The sequence below is a fragment of the Podarcis melisellensis genome, assembly GCF_964234715.1.
Source record: "Podarcis melisellensis genome assembly, chromosome: 9".
Classification (NCBI taxonomy): Eukaryota; Metazoa; Chordata; class Lepidosauria; order Squamata; family Lacertidae; genus Podarcis; species Podarcis melisellensis.
Genome location: NC_138541.1, coordinates 58,589,328 through 58,604,488, shown reverse-complemented (window position 1 = coordinate 58,604,488; position 15,161 = coordinate 58,589,328). Strand labels below are relative to the sequence as shown.

At 42.9% G+C, this 15,161-nt stretch overlaps 1 long non-coding RNA gene across 1 annotated transcript in view; it reads left to right on the top strand.

Moving 5' to 3' along the window:
• The first annotated feature begins 1,419 nt into the window (after positions 1 to 1,419).
• LOC309377463 overlaps positions 1,420 to 15,161 on the top strand; it is a 34,962-nt gene continuing 21,220 nt past the window's right edge. Inside the window, exon 1 of the long non-coding RNA XR_014171598.1 lies at positions 1,420 to 1,480. This is a non-coding gene — a long non-coding RNA (uncharacterized lncRNA). The remainder of the gene's footprint in view (positions 1,481 to 15,161) is intronic.

Here is a 15,161-nt window from a genome sequence, read left to right as displayed (position 1 = left end):
CATAAATGGTGGTGGTTTATCAAACACAAGAAGAGGATGTCATGTTAAAAATTATTCCTGCTGGTTTGTGTGTTTTTTTTTTAAAAATTGATCAATATATAAATGTGTGATTCAATGTATGAAAATATAAAAATAATCTAAACATATTCCTGTTTTATATAAAGTCCAGATGAATTCAAATAAGCATGCAAAAATGTAATAAACATTAGTAATATCCGTCCAGGCCAACACCTATATCCTATAACAGAGAAGCAGTTGATCTTAATCTTATATCTAATTCCCCCAAAACTAAAGAATGGAAAGCAGCTATGTTTCCTCAGATATGGATCTTAATTGTTTCCCTTAACCTGATCAGTTAGACACTTGCCAGACTTTCTTTATCCAGCATCCAATGGTTAATATTTTATTAGGGCTGCCATATTTCTAGAAGTAAAAATCCTGAACATTTTGCAGGACGCTATTTTTGCCAGTTAAATCCTGGACATGTCCAGGGAATTCAGGATGCACAACAACCCTCATTTCTTTAGTTTTAAAATATGTTTATGCTTTTTTGATGGCATTTTTATACAAATTGTGCCTCTGAGTGCAGAAACGTTTTAAGAATTTTTGCTCTGGATTTTGGATGCCAGCAGTGTTGTCAAATTGAGCCTGGTTGTTTAAGATAACTAGATGAGATTGGAAGTCCTCAGACTTTCTGGGCCCAGGAGCGTATTTGGAAATTTAAGAAATTATTGGGGACACCACAAAACACAATTTCAAAGAAGAAAAACTAGTAATGATCAAAATCTCCCCACCCCACCCCAGAATAAACAGGCAAATAGTCCCTAAAACAAAACCAAAAACCCAGAGACACCCCCCCAAACAACAGGCAATGCCTCATCAAACAGGCAAAACCCACAATTTCATTTTTTTTAAAGATAAAAATAAAATTGGGAGGGACAAAAGTCACTGGCAGGCACCTAAGGGAGTTTCTGAGGGCATCGTGGTATATCCAGTTGCCATATTGCGGATCCCAGGAATAGGTGGACAAACAGGCAGAATTAAAGTGAAAGAAGTTCTGAAATAATTGCTCAAGATAAAACAACTACAACCACATTAACTGTATGACATAACCTTAAACAAAGCTTCTAGAACTGAGTGAAAAAAATCCATCATCGACAATGGATGCATAAAAAAACCCCCACGGTTTTCATCTTTCCATGAATATCATCTCCTTTATGATGCTAAATATTTGTTTATGGTTAGCTTGGCTACGAAAGGATCTGGTTAAGTGACTCTGCGAGAAAAGTACATGTAAAAAAAGAGTTGAAGTGTTTTCAGTTGCTATGGAAATGCCCAGTGAAGTGTGTCCCTGATTAGAATGCACATTATGAGAGCCCTCCCCTCTTGGTGGAACGAAAGAAACAACAGAAATGAATGCCAGTCAATGAAATTCACTTGACGATACCCATTTGCCCCCATAAGAGCAGCAGCAGCACTGGTAGGAAGACTAGGCAGTGGGGAAAAGGTAACATCAGAACCTTCCATGGGGTTTCTCTTGGAAATCTAGGGGGTAAATCTGATAAGTTGGGGGGAATGGACACTGGCTTGTGATCTCCTCCTGTGCCAGATTTACGTATAAGCTATACAAGCTATGGCTTAGAGCCCCACTCCCTTGGGGGCCCCCCAAAAAATTAAAGGAAAAAACCCCTGGATGTGCATTTCCAAAATATGAGTTAAAAAACAAATGAAATAAAACCTACACACAGCAACAGTGTTTTGTGTTGTGTAGGCTCCTATGATTTAAGTAATGCTAGCCTGCTCCCTAAAATATCACTGGTTTGCTCATTTCTATATATAGGGTGCCTACCTTCTGCATGGACTGGTTGCAAATGTCATGTGCAAATGGCTTTAGATACCTATTAGGTCCACAAATTACCATTTAGCATATATTCAACAATAGGGACGCAGGTGGCGCTGTGGGTTAAAGCCTCAGCGCCTAGGACTTGCCGATCGAAAGGTCAGCAGTTCGAATCCCTGCGGCGGGGTGCGCTCCCGCTGCTCGGTCCCAGCGCCTGCCAACCTAGCAGTTCGAAAGCACCTCCGGGTGCAAGTAGATAAATAGGGACCGCTTACCAGCGGGAAGGTAAACGGCGTTTCCGTGTGCGGCTCTGGCTCGCCAGAGCAGCGATGTCACGCTGGCCACATGACCCGGAAGTGTCTCCGGACAGCGCTGGCCCCTGGCCTCTTGAGTGAGATGGGCGCACAACCCCACAGTCTGTCAAGACTGGCCCGTACTGGCAGGGGTACCTTTACCTTTATATATTCAACACATAAAAACAGCGACAATTTGTTGTTGGCAAAGGACGGCTGGACATATAAAGGGCCCCATTACCTTCAGTAGCTTAGGGCCTCATCAAACCTAAATCCGGCTCTGATCTCTTCACAACCCATTTACAAATTAAGTCCGCCGCTCCCTAGGGAGCACCCACAGTTTTTACTTAGGCCATGTTGTCATCATACATTTCCCCACCATTCTGCTGCCATATTGGTAGAAACACAGACTGTGAAGCCTGTTTAACATTACGATGAAGGAGAAAAAAACCTCATGAGGACTGCCATTTTAAGTGTTCACTATTCAGTGTTACAGGCAGTTCCACCACCTGGTGTCAAAGATATAATACTCACCAAGAAAATATAAATGTATTATTTCTATTTTTTTTTAAATGCCTCCACAAATACATGGCACGCAATTAGTAGGCCGAGTCTTAAAGTGGTGTTACGTCTTTCCTCCAGACCTTTCTTTGAAAACTTGCATAACACAAGAAAGGTTATTGTTATAATTACTGATTTAAAACTTAGTTATGAATAGCTCTTAGCTGTGAGAGGCATTTTGCATTCCAGGAATACCTCGCATTATTTACTTCTGCTTACAGCTTTTCTGATGACATCATAGGCCTCTCAAGCAACGGTCATGTGTTTGCTTTGAAAGTCTTTCAGTTTCCCTATTTTAAAACAGGCAACCAAAACGTTTCCATGGAGATCGGCAAGCGAGTCAAATGACGAACTTCTTAGCTGCACTTTTGCTTTGGTTTCTATGGTTTCCAGATTTGAGGTTTAGTGGGGCGGGGGAGCAGTGCAGTTTCCAATTTGTTAAATATAAAAGGTCAATGCAAGTTGAAAGAGGGAGCCAGAATTCCACCAGCAAAGGACCTCTGTCCCCTCTGTTAAGTGGGGTGATTTGCAGATGTCGTGCTGTTCAACCACATGGCTTTCTCTCCCAATTTCATAGGGTAAACTAGATTGCTAGGTCTCTCCAGTCTCTGTGCTGCTATTAATCATTTATACTGCACTTTGACTGTGCCAAAGACTTCACAATCTTCATTTCCATCCTCTCAGGTAGGTGGTTATTATTGCTCCCATTTTACCACCGGGGAAACCATGCAGAACAGCTTGCTAATTGCCTTGGCCACCCAGCAACTAAATGTTGGAAGAGGCATGAGACTGATGCCACAAATGGTAGCTCCAAATCAGTCGAGTTCTTCCTTCCCCATGACATATTGTGATCCTTCCCCACCAAGTCCTGGGGGTTTCCCCACCTACTGTTCTGCCCCTATTTTCAGGTGTTGTTGAAGAAACAGATAGCACAGCAGTCAGGTCAGTGTGCAGCAGAGACGAGATATATTTTTATATCAGCATTTGAAGAATCTCAGTTCAGCCTCGTTTGACTTACATACATGGAAGGCAGAGATTCCATTTCTATCACTTACCTGCAACAAGTTGGAGTGCTGAATACTTTGCCATGTTGAGCATCGAGATTGCCAAGCACGACTGGGCGTACCCTACATGAGTAACAAAAATAGTACACTTTTCAACTGGAAATTACTGCGGACTGCCAAGGGTACCATTTAAGGGGCACAGGAGGTGCAATGACTTCCATATTCTATTTTTTTTTTAAAAGAATATTTATTAAAGTTTCCAATAATAATACAATAAAAAGAAAAAAGAAAAAAGAAGAAAGAAGAAAAAGAATAACAAAAATAGAAAAACACAAAAATAAAAATATTTAAAAAACACATAAGGTTTCCATTGCTTATTTTTCATTAACTTATTTCCCAGACCTCCTCATACCTCCCTTTTTTGTATTCCAGTTCAAATTGTTAGTTCAGCAAATCCTTATCAATAAATTTCGACCTGTTTCTAAACCTTTTTTTCCATATTCTCGTAAAGCATTACAGCTGGAAACCACTTAATTTCTATCCAACATCATTCTAACATTCATTAATTTTGCAATATTTCTGTAAATAGTCTTTAAATTTCTTCCAATCTTCTTCCACCGACTCTTCTCCCTGGTCTCGGATTCTGCCAGTCATTTCTGCCAGTCCCATATAGTCAATTATCTTCATCTGCCATTCTTCCAGAGTGGGTAGATCCTGTGTCTTCCAGACTTCCATATTCTATCAGATTACACGTTGACCTGATTCTAGAAGATCACCACAGGCCATGTTACTGGTTTGTTTCTTTTAAAATACAGTGGTAGCTCTGGTTATGAACTTAATTTGTTCCGGAGGTCCGTTCTTAACCTGAAACTGTTCTTAACCTGAGGTACCACTTTAGCTAATGGGGCCTCCCGCTGCCGCTACACCGCCGCCACACGATTTCTGCTCTTATCCTGAGGTAAAGTTCTTAACCTGAGGTTAGCGGAGTCTGTAACCCGAAGTGCTTGTAACCTGAGGTGTTTGTAACCCAAGGAACCACTTTAATAATCCGAGAAAGTGTTGTTATAAACAATAAAAGGTGCCCTGTGTCGTAGGTATTCAAATCAAGTGCATACCCCCCCCCTGCTGCAGTGATTATGAGATATAAAAAAGTGACACCAATGAAGGTTCTGAAACCATTTGCAGTTTAATCCTAAATGCACCCGAGAACAATCCATTGAATCTTGCTTCTAATCTCACCCACTCCTTAACACCCCAATTAGAAATTGCACCCCTTAGCGGCTGATTTCAGACAGGAGGTGAATAGCACTCATAGAAGAGCCAGATGTGGCTGTCACATCCCTGAAGAGGCATCTGGAATCATAGTTGGGCTAGATTGGGGAGAAGGATGGATCTCGGCCCTCTAGGCCTCTCTACCTGCCCCCTGGGACTTGCCCCAGTTAACTTCTTTGCTCAAGGAGGGTTCCTTGAGTGTTTTTGCTTGACAGGAACATGTCTTTGAACTCTCATAATGCTCTTGTTTCACCTGGATGGATGAAAGTAGGCCTGTGACCTACTGCCCATCTCTGGCCTGTAGCCTCTGGAAAGTTGTCCAGTAGGGAATGCTGCCCTCAACTGAAAAAGCTTCTCCATCCCTGCTCTGCTCATGGAAAAGTGAGACTTTACATTTCCACAAAAGAAAGAAAGAAAAGAAAAGAAAAAAAGGAAAGGGCAAAGGAAGAGAAGAGCAGTGCCCATCATTGCTGAGAGTGTAGGTTAATGAATCTGCATCTTTTGCATTATCTCCAAAAGCCAGTTCCTTTTCATTGTATGTTTTGCGGATTAGTCGAAAATCACACTCTCCAGGGAACCTGCATGTATTGCTACCAGTGACTTTTAAAATAGCATTTAAGCTGTGCTCTTTTGTCATCGCTTTATTTATAAGAAGGACATAGGCATTACTCAGTTTGGAAAGGTTTATGCTGTATGGCAGGATATTGGGCAATTCCCCCACCGTTGTGTGCATTGCTCGGCTCGGGACAAGGCCTAGAACCTGCTAGTTTCAAGTCACTACAAAGAAAGAACAATGATGACCACACTAGCAAGGAATAATTTCCCTAATGTGTTGCTGTCATTGTGTTGGAAGTCTCCTTCTGTGAGTCTTCAGTTTCTCTCTTTCTCTCTCTGGGAGGAAAAAAAATCAATCTATATGGCTCATGATAACTTGAAGTAATTTTTCTAAGTCAGGAAAGAACCTGAAGGGGCATCTCCCCTGATAACAGAGAGCAGAGGAAGCAGGATGTGGAATGGCTCTATTAAAGACCCTTTGTGCTTGACACTGGAACACCCAGTGGCTGTCTCCTCTTCTAAGCTCATAATCTCCAGGTCCTCTGTTCCTCCATCTTTGGGGAATAATGTGCATTAGGATGGCTGATGTGGTTTCTTGCAGGTGTGGAATACACACCTCCCGTTATCCCTGGCCATTCTTCATAGAACTGATGGGAGTTGGAGTCCAACAACGTTGGGGTGAAGCTCAGTGACACACCATCTGCCTTGCATGCAGAAGGTCCCATGTTCAAACCCCAGCATCTGCAGGTAGGCGTGGGAATAATTCCTGCCTTAAACTCTGGAGAGGTAATGCCAGTCAGTGTAGATCATTTGAGGACCAGGACATTTGCAGGAAAACCAAAATGCTTGTTTACAAAGCTATTGTACTACCAACCTTACTGTATGCTTGTGAAACATGGACCACTTATAAACGCCATCTCCAACTCCTCAAAAGATCCCATCAATGGTGTCTTCAAAAAAGTTACACATCACTTGGGAAGACAGGCAAACTAATACCAGTGTACTGGAAGAAACAAAGATCACCAGTGTCGAAGCAATGATTTTTCAACATCAATTTCATTGGACTGTCATGTTGTGCTGATGCCTGATTATCATCTTCCAAAGCAACTACTCTATTCCGAACTTAAAAATGGAAAGCGTAATTCTGGTGGTCAACAAAAGAGGTTTTAAGACTGTCGCAAGGCAATTTTTTTAAAAGAAAATTGTAGTACAAACACCAACAATTGGGAAAACTTGCCTGTGAGTGCTCCAGTTGGAGAACAGCCTTTCCCAAAGGTGTCATGGGCTTTGAAAACACTCAAACTCAAGATGAAAGGGAGAAACATGCTAAGAGGAAGGCGCGCTTGGCAAATCCACACTGTAATCAACTCCCGCCCGGGAACCTATGTCCCCAATGTGGAAGGATATGTGGATTCAGAATTGGCCTCCACAGTCACTTATGGACTCACTGTTAAAACTGTGTTTGTGGAAGACAATCTTACTCGGCTACGAGTGATCGCAAAGAAGAAGAGGAGGAGGAGCAGGAGGAGGTGGTGGTGGACAAATGGCCAGTCACAGAAGAAGGCAGCTTCATAAGTTCCTATCTTGAGAGCTGCAGGCAAGCAAGCCTTACCTGCAGCTCTCAAGAAAGCTGCTGTGGTTGTAGAGCAACAAGGTGGAGGCAAAAGGGCCAGGCTCACTAGGCCTCAGCCTTGAAAACTTGCCACCTGGAGGGCTGGAGGTTTTCCATTCTTGCTCTACAGGCTCTTTAAGCCACAGCCTCCCTAACTAGATGCCTATTATTATTTCAGCCTATATGAGAGAGTAGACTTTTCCACTCACGCACAGACCCACAAAGTTAGAAGATCAATCCTGAGAGCCACTCATCTCCAAAAGATGTACCTGAAAATGTCTAATTATCATTATCCCTAGTCTGTAGCTGGCCGCTTGCATATTATCGAGACAACTACCTTTATTATACATCATCTTTAGAGTGCTGGGTGATTAGAACTGTACATCACCAGAGTGACAGAGATTTAATTAAAGATGTGTCAAGTGGTTTGCTGTAATGGTAATTAAAGATCTGTCTGATGGATGTGCATAATTTGGCAGCCTTTGAATAAGGGCTCTGCCCTCCAGTCCGTAAGCATGGTGGGTAATTGCTAAAGCATCTCATCGCTGCTCTTACTGGGGAGGAACTTGTTTCCCAACCCCCTGTTTTAGAAATGAAACAGAAAGAAATATGAGCAGAGGCAGTAAGGTGTGCCTGAATGATGGTGGCACACGGTGTGTGGATAATATGTCATCATTCTCTTGTTATTAATAAGGTGGCTGGCTTCTAATAGTAATGTGATTTTCAGTTCTTCAGCTAACAGAGAAAGTTGTGGGTGTCTATTGGAGTTTTAGAGCCTGGGAGTTTTCAAGAGACCCAGTAAATCAAGAGACCCAGTAAATCTATGGCAACCTTAATCATTTGGTTTGGTGCCTGTGTCTGGCATCTGTGCATGAGATAGTTAACACCTTTCTGCAGCACTAGCAGTGTGAGATGTGTGACTTTGTCAGTTTTGGTTTTTCCCCGAGTTTCTCATTTTTCAAACATAAATTCACTTCTCCATTTTCCCATATAAATTTGTGATTTTCCTTATTTTAAATCCCCATGGAAATGCATCAGGATTTTATTGCAAATTTATCCAAATATAAACATTTTTGCAAAGCAGATCTCCCTAATAAAGTACATTTCTGTTTAAGGGCTTAGCCACAATTACCTTTCCTCCAGACTTTCCAGGTATGGTCCCTGTTTTAAACCTCCACATCTTTTTTTTTTTTTTTGCCAAAGAGCTTTCCCTGCAAAAACTCAAGGCCGATGGCGTTCAATGTAACTTAGCTTCTGGCAACTTTCATTTCAAAAAAAGAAGAAGCAAAAATTGGCTCAAAGCCATGTGAAGCCCCACTTTAACTTCATCGTGTATCCCAAGACATGCAATCTAACAATGGGACAATATGAATGGACTGTCCACACCTTACTACAGCAAACAAACTGGTAAACTGTAAAAATAAAAATGCTTTAAAATCTCACTTCATTACTCTGATTGAAGCTATGTACAAACTCGCTACACTTGAACAAGTTGTGTACAAATGTAGACTTGCCATGGACAACTTTAACAATATTGGGAATTCATTTTTATAAATACCATACTAGATTAAGATCTGGTTAACTACACGCGGGTGGCGCTGTGGGTAAAACCTCAGTGCCTAGGGCTTGTTGATCGCATGGTCGGCGGTTTGAATCCCCGTGGCGGGGTGAGCTCCCATCTTTCGGTCCCAGCTCCTGCCCACCTAGCAGTTTGAAAGCACCCCTAAGTGCAAGTAGATAGGTACCGCTTTATAGCGGGAAGGTAAACGGTGTTTCCGTGTGCTGCGCTGGTGCTGGCTCGCCAGAGCAGCTTAGTCACACTGGCCACGTGACCCGGAAGTGTCTCCGGACAGCGCTGGCCCCCGGCCTCTTAAGTGAGATGGGCACACAACCCTAGAGTCGGACACGACTGGCCCGTATGGGCAGGGGTACCTTTATCTTTAACTACAATAGCAAGTCCCTCCTCCCTTTCTGTAATGTACACAATATCTTTCTCCCCCCCAAAGGTAAAGGGACCCCTGACCATTAGCTCCAGTTGTGACAGACTCTGGGGTTGTGGCGCTCATCTCACTTTATTGGCCGAGGGAGCCGGCATACAGCTTCTGGGCCATGTGGTCAGCATGACTAAGCCGCTTCTGTCGAACCAGAGCAGTGCACGGAAACGCCGTTTACCTTCCCACCGGAGCGGGACCTATTTATCTCCTTGCACTTTGACGTCCTTTCGAACTGCTAGGTGGGCAGGAGCAGGGACTGGGCAACGGGAGCTCACCCCATCGCGGGGATTCAAACCGCCGACCTTCTGATCAGCAAGTCCTAGGCTCTGTGGTTTAAACCCACAGTGCCACCCGCGTCTCCCCCCCCTTACATGGGTACTATTTCTTGTTTTGTCTTCTTTTTTGAGACTTATCTTATTCTCTGCATGTGTGTGATACCTTTCCAAGAAGCTGAACACCTGGCAGTCAACTGTTTCCTGCATAAAGAGGAGCAAGGGAGGGTGGATCCAGCCCCACTCCTTAAAAAATGAATGGCAAAGCGTTAACCTTTTGGAAAGCGTAGGTCTAAGTGTTGGATTGCAGGTATGTTTGTGAGTGTGTGTTGTGGTTCAGCATTTGTTTGTGCTTGCAGCTCTGCCTGAGGAAGCCAGATTCTAAACACAGAATAAGCTCAGCTGGACTGAGACAATTGGTCCCCCAACTCTGTGTGAAATGAGTAGCATAACTCTCCATATTACAGCCAGCGATGTCAAAGCACTTCCTATCTCATGATTATACTGTGCTTATTAAGCTTTTAGCTAATGCATTATCGACGAGTGCATTGCTTTTGGCCCATATCCATCTGAAAAGATATCAACAAAAGTTATAAGTAGATCACAATATATAGCTTATAGTTGGGCTTCTTTTGCCTCCGACATAACTGGTAACTCTGTTAGAAAGGCCTCCTTTTATAATATCTGGGTGGTCAAGTTGCCGAACACTGCAATTCTAGGCACACTTAGGAGCAAGTTCATTGAAATAAAAAAGGACTTATTTATGAGTAAAGTTGCAAAGGATTGGACACTTGCACAAGGAGAAACCTATGTGATCTTTTTTCAGAGCATCAATAAAATGAATTTGAAAGCCCAAATTCAAATTTGGAGGCATCAAAGCTAAGCCTCCAGAGCAAGTTGCTTGGCTCTCTAGCACCTGCCAAAACTCCCAATAAGGCAATTTCTATTCCCTATCTCAGGAACTACTAAAGTTTATGGTCCATGCAAAGTGGGTTGGGTAGCCTGTGTAAGTCATAAAAACTATCTATCGTGCTAGGTTTTATTTGTATACTGGCATTTCAAGCTGTAAAATGACTACCATGTTGCGCAAATGAAACATTTGGTATTCGTTTATATAGGTGTTTGTTGGTTGTTGTTATGGGTTCATGCGTATGTGTGAATAGACGCCTGCGCTAGTCACAGGAGCATAGGAAGCTGTGGGGATGTTCAGGGATGTGGGAGAGGATATATTGTTTGATTATAGCCTTTCCAACTTGTGTTAACAAGTTCGCAATTTAGCAGAGTAACATTCCCCTTTTTAAACTTGCAGCGGATGTGTTTGCTCAGGCTCGCTAAAGCCTCTATAATAACTGTTCTGGTATTTTCCCCTTATTCCCTCATAAAAGATAAGACATGACATAATCTTCTATAAAAATATAAAAAGAGTTTACTCACATTCTGTTCACAATCGGATCTCAGAAGGCAGACTTAGCTTAGAAAAGTAACATACACCTGGAAACTATCTCATAAGGAGATAGTCCCAACCAAGAGAGCATCTTTGGCTAAGCAGATGTTGCTTCTTCAATGCATGTAGTCAAAGAGAGAGAGATGGTTGCCCTGCCCTGTGCTTTTGTTGTTAACCTGCACAGGTGAGTCCACACCCACCTCTAGTCACATGCAGAGGAAGTCTGTCCCAGCCCAGAAGGAAACAGGAAGTTTACCTGCTGGCTGGACAAACATTCCTCCCCATGTGTAAACATGTTCACTCTAGGAATGTTGTACTCAACTGCTCTTGTGTTTCACATCCCACAGAAGCTGCCTTATATTTGAGTCAGACCATTGGTCTATCTACTCAGTACTTTCTACACTGACTGGTGACAACTCTCCAGGGTTTCAGACAGGGGATTGAACCTGGGACATTCTGCCTGCAGAGCAGATGTTCCACCACCAAGGTGCCCATTTCTGATCCATTACCATTCTCTGTTGTGATTGACAGCACTACATCGTTCCCGATAAAGAGATCCAACTGAATTCTTCTTCAGATGAGGCGCCTATCATTGGTGATGGCCTGTCTCTTTCTAGTCGCTGCTCATTCTTACTTTCACACACTTTAAAAAGTTAATATTTTGGGGATAATAGTGCAGCATGTCTCCAAATTATTTTATTTCAGGGGGAAAACATGGCTTCTGTGACAGGACCTCAGTCACCCTAGATATTGTGCCATGATGGGGAGGGAGATCCAGCCACAACAAAGTGCACCCTCCCCATCCAGGAACTTCAGAAAAAGGGGGGATATTTCTACAAGTCTCCCTTTTTCGTAATCAGACTAAGAAAATTCCCTTGTGTCTCCCCAAGAACAACTCAAACAGCATAGATCTTGGCTTAAGGCACAAGCGGTGGAATAATGGAGTCGACAGGGTTGTAATGGAGCAAGACAAATAAAGAGGTTCTTATAATATAGGCATAACCAGGAAAGGTTGCTAGCATACAAGTAGCTTTCCCGTGGAGCGAAGGAACAAAACAAACAAAGGTTTAGACACAAATCCTCTTTCCCTGAAAACTAAATGATATATTGCAGTAACATTCTCTCTAAAGAATCTTTGCAGTTCTTCCTTCTTTGTTCTTTAAACAGTGTACTTTTCCTCCTTACACTGTTGAGATCTGCCTTGAACTAACTCTCTCAAAGCAAGCTACTTCTAGAAATTACCTCAACCTACCTGTCCCTGCCGTGGGTGGCGCTGTGGGTAAAACCTCAGCGCCTAGGACTTGCCGATTGTCAGGTCGGCGGTTCAAAGCCCCACGGCGGGGTGCGCTCCTGTTGCTCGGTCCCAGCACCTGCCAACCTAGCAGTTCAAAAGCACCCCCGGGTGCAAGTAGATAAATAGGGACCGCTTACTAGCGGGAAGGTAAACGGCGTTTCCGTGTGCTGCGCTGGCACGCCAGATGCAGCTTGTCACGCTGGCCATGTGACCCGGAAGTGTCTTCGGACAGTGCTGGCCCCTGGTCTCTTAAGCGAGATGGGCGCGCAACCCCAGAGTCGGACACAACTGGCCCGTACGGGCAGGGGTACCTTTACCTTTACCTGTCCCTGCAGATCACAGGCTCTGGTAAGTTTTGTGGATTTTAGTTCCCAGCTCTCAGGCCAGCTACATGCCCACCTTTCAGGGCCACGAGCCAATGTGAGGTGACCACCTCAGGCACCAGGAAACCACAGATGCAGCAGATTGTAATGTAGATCTTCACTCACCCTTTCTTCCCTACGTGAGGAAAGGGATGCCATTTTGTGGTTTTCCTCAGGTGCCAAAAGATCCTGGGCCGGCCCTGCCACCTTTACACCCTCAGTGAATTTCTCTCCTTCCATTTGAGCACTAGGGCAGGCATAGCAAGTTAACCCTATAATCCCCAAGCAAGAGTTCATACGTTCGCATAATACAAACTGAAATATACTCGGAGTCGAGTGTGGATTTCATGCTCTTTATTCAGCTCATAGTAGTGAGGAATGAAAGTCTCCCCCCCAATATCTGCTTTATATACATTATTTACACAATGGGCTGCAGGTGATTGGCTAATTCCGGGATTCTCCTGTAGGCCAATCAGGTTGCAGATTCACTTCCACCTGGAGCTGGATTGGGTGGCTCCTGCGGACCAATCATACTGCTGCATTGTTCTAGGACCAATCAGACTGCTGCCTTTTGGATCCTATTCAACTCAGTACATAACATAACACAAACCAAATCTATAAAAGCAACGTCCTTGCACACCGTTCATATCAGCAAAATCTATTTCCGTCACACCTCAGAGGTTTCGGAAACACGGTCTGATGTACTGATGTTGTCAGGGATTGTCTGTTATCAGCTTGTCACTGGAGTGCTTTAGAGAGCAGGTGCTGAGCTGCTAGATCTTCAGTGATACCCTGCCTTGGATTGAGCCAATATAATGTAGTGGTTATAGTGTTAGACATTGCTTGAAATCTTACTCAGCCATTAAGTTCGCTAGGTGACTTTGGGTCAGTCATACTTCTCAGCCAAACCTACCTTCCTCCTGGAAGGAAACATGGAGTACAAACATACAGTGGTGCCTTGGGTTACATACGCTTCAGGTTACATACGCTTCAGGTTACAGACTCCGCTAACCCAGAAATAGTACCTCGGGTTAAGAACTTTGCTTCAGGATGAGAACAGAAATCACGCGGCGGTGGCACTAGCTAAAGTGGTGCTTCAGGTTAAGAACAGATTCAGGTTACAAACAGACCTCTGGAACGAATTAAGTATGTAACCAGAGGTACCACTGTATTGCACAAATAAATAAATAAATTAAAATCCTCTCCAAAAGCATGGCTCACCACTATAAAATTTTGGCTATGCCTACTTTTCATGTCCGATCCATCTTCTTTAACTTTCCAAAATGCTGGCAGAATCCCACCACTCCAAATGGCTAGCGTGCATTGAGAGCAAAATCAGAATCTGTGGCCCATCACTCAAGTCACTGCTTATGCTCTCGCAATTGGAAGCATTCCAGACAATCAAGTGCACAATCCTAGAGACTGAATTCCAAACCTTTTGCAGTGCAGCCAACAAAACCTGTTCCTCATTGGTGTTGGGAATTCCACCCTCGTTTGGCCAGGACACTCCATATTTACACCAGCTCTATGATCCCCATCTACGCAGAGCTCTTTCCCTCACAAGATTTGACATCTTACCATCTGCAGTTTTGCAAGCTAGATTCTCGACGATCCCATACTCTGAAAGATCCTTCCCCTGTGGCACAAAACAGGTTGAATCCACCACACATGTTTTATTTTATTGCCCATTGTATGCAAAAAATATATCATAAGCATTTGACCCCCTTATTGAAGGAGGGGATTTATCACACTAATTCTTCCTGGGTGTCTTATCTGCTGAACAATTGTAGTAATGACAATATGGCAAGATTTTTGAGTGGCACTATGAAATTACACCACCATAGGTCCTAAGAGCCATCTTTGTACCTGATGATGTCTGGACAGTTGTATCTTAAAGTATCTCCTACTATGCTTCGTTAACTCTATTGTGTTCTGATCCATGTATACGATGCACTTTTTTATGCCAATAAAGGAGATGATTGCTTGATTGCTTGATTTATGCTCTCTGAGCTGGGAAACTGTGGAGCAAAGCTGCTCTAGGTAAAGGACTGTGATCAGGAGCCATCTAATTGTCTTTTATGGGTGCTGTAGTGGCATAGTTACTGTGTGGCAGTGGGATGTAAGGTCTTCTTTAATCTTTCATTAGGAATCCACAGCTCACAGTGGTGGAATTTGTGGTTCTCTTGAATTCTAAATCTTCTTGATCAATATTACTGACATTTTCATCATTAGATGCCTTCAGGATCACTCATTAATGTTTCCCAATGAAGAACACCTGGCCCCTAACATAATTTTATGTACATGTGCAATCTATAATTATTTCCATCACAGCAGAAGATAACTTGCTGTTACTCCATTCATATATGGAAGCAAAATCATTCCTCAGGTTAAAAAGAAAAGAAAAGGTGATATAAGAAATAGTAGACTAATCAAGTCATCACCTGCCTGGAATGTAATAGCAGCAGTCTACTCTTAATATATGTGTTTCCCATTTTAAATGAATTTCCCATTTTAATTGAGATTTCATATTGTCCAGTCTTCAACATCCATTAATGTGTCTGTTAAAGTGTTTTTATTCCTGACATAAATTTGATTTAAAAAAATGGAGAGGCATCATTTGAAGAATATGATCTAATGATAATGGGCAGATTGTAAATT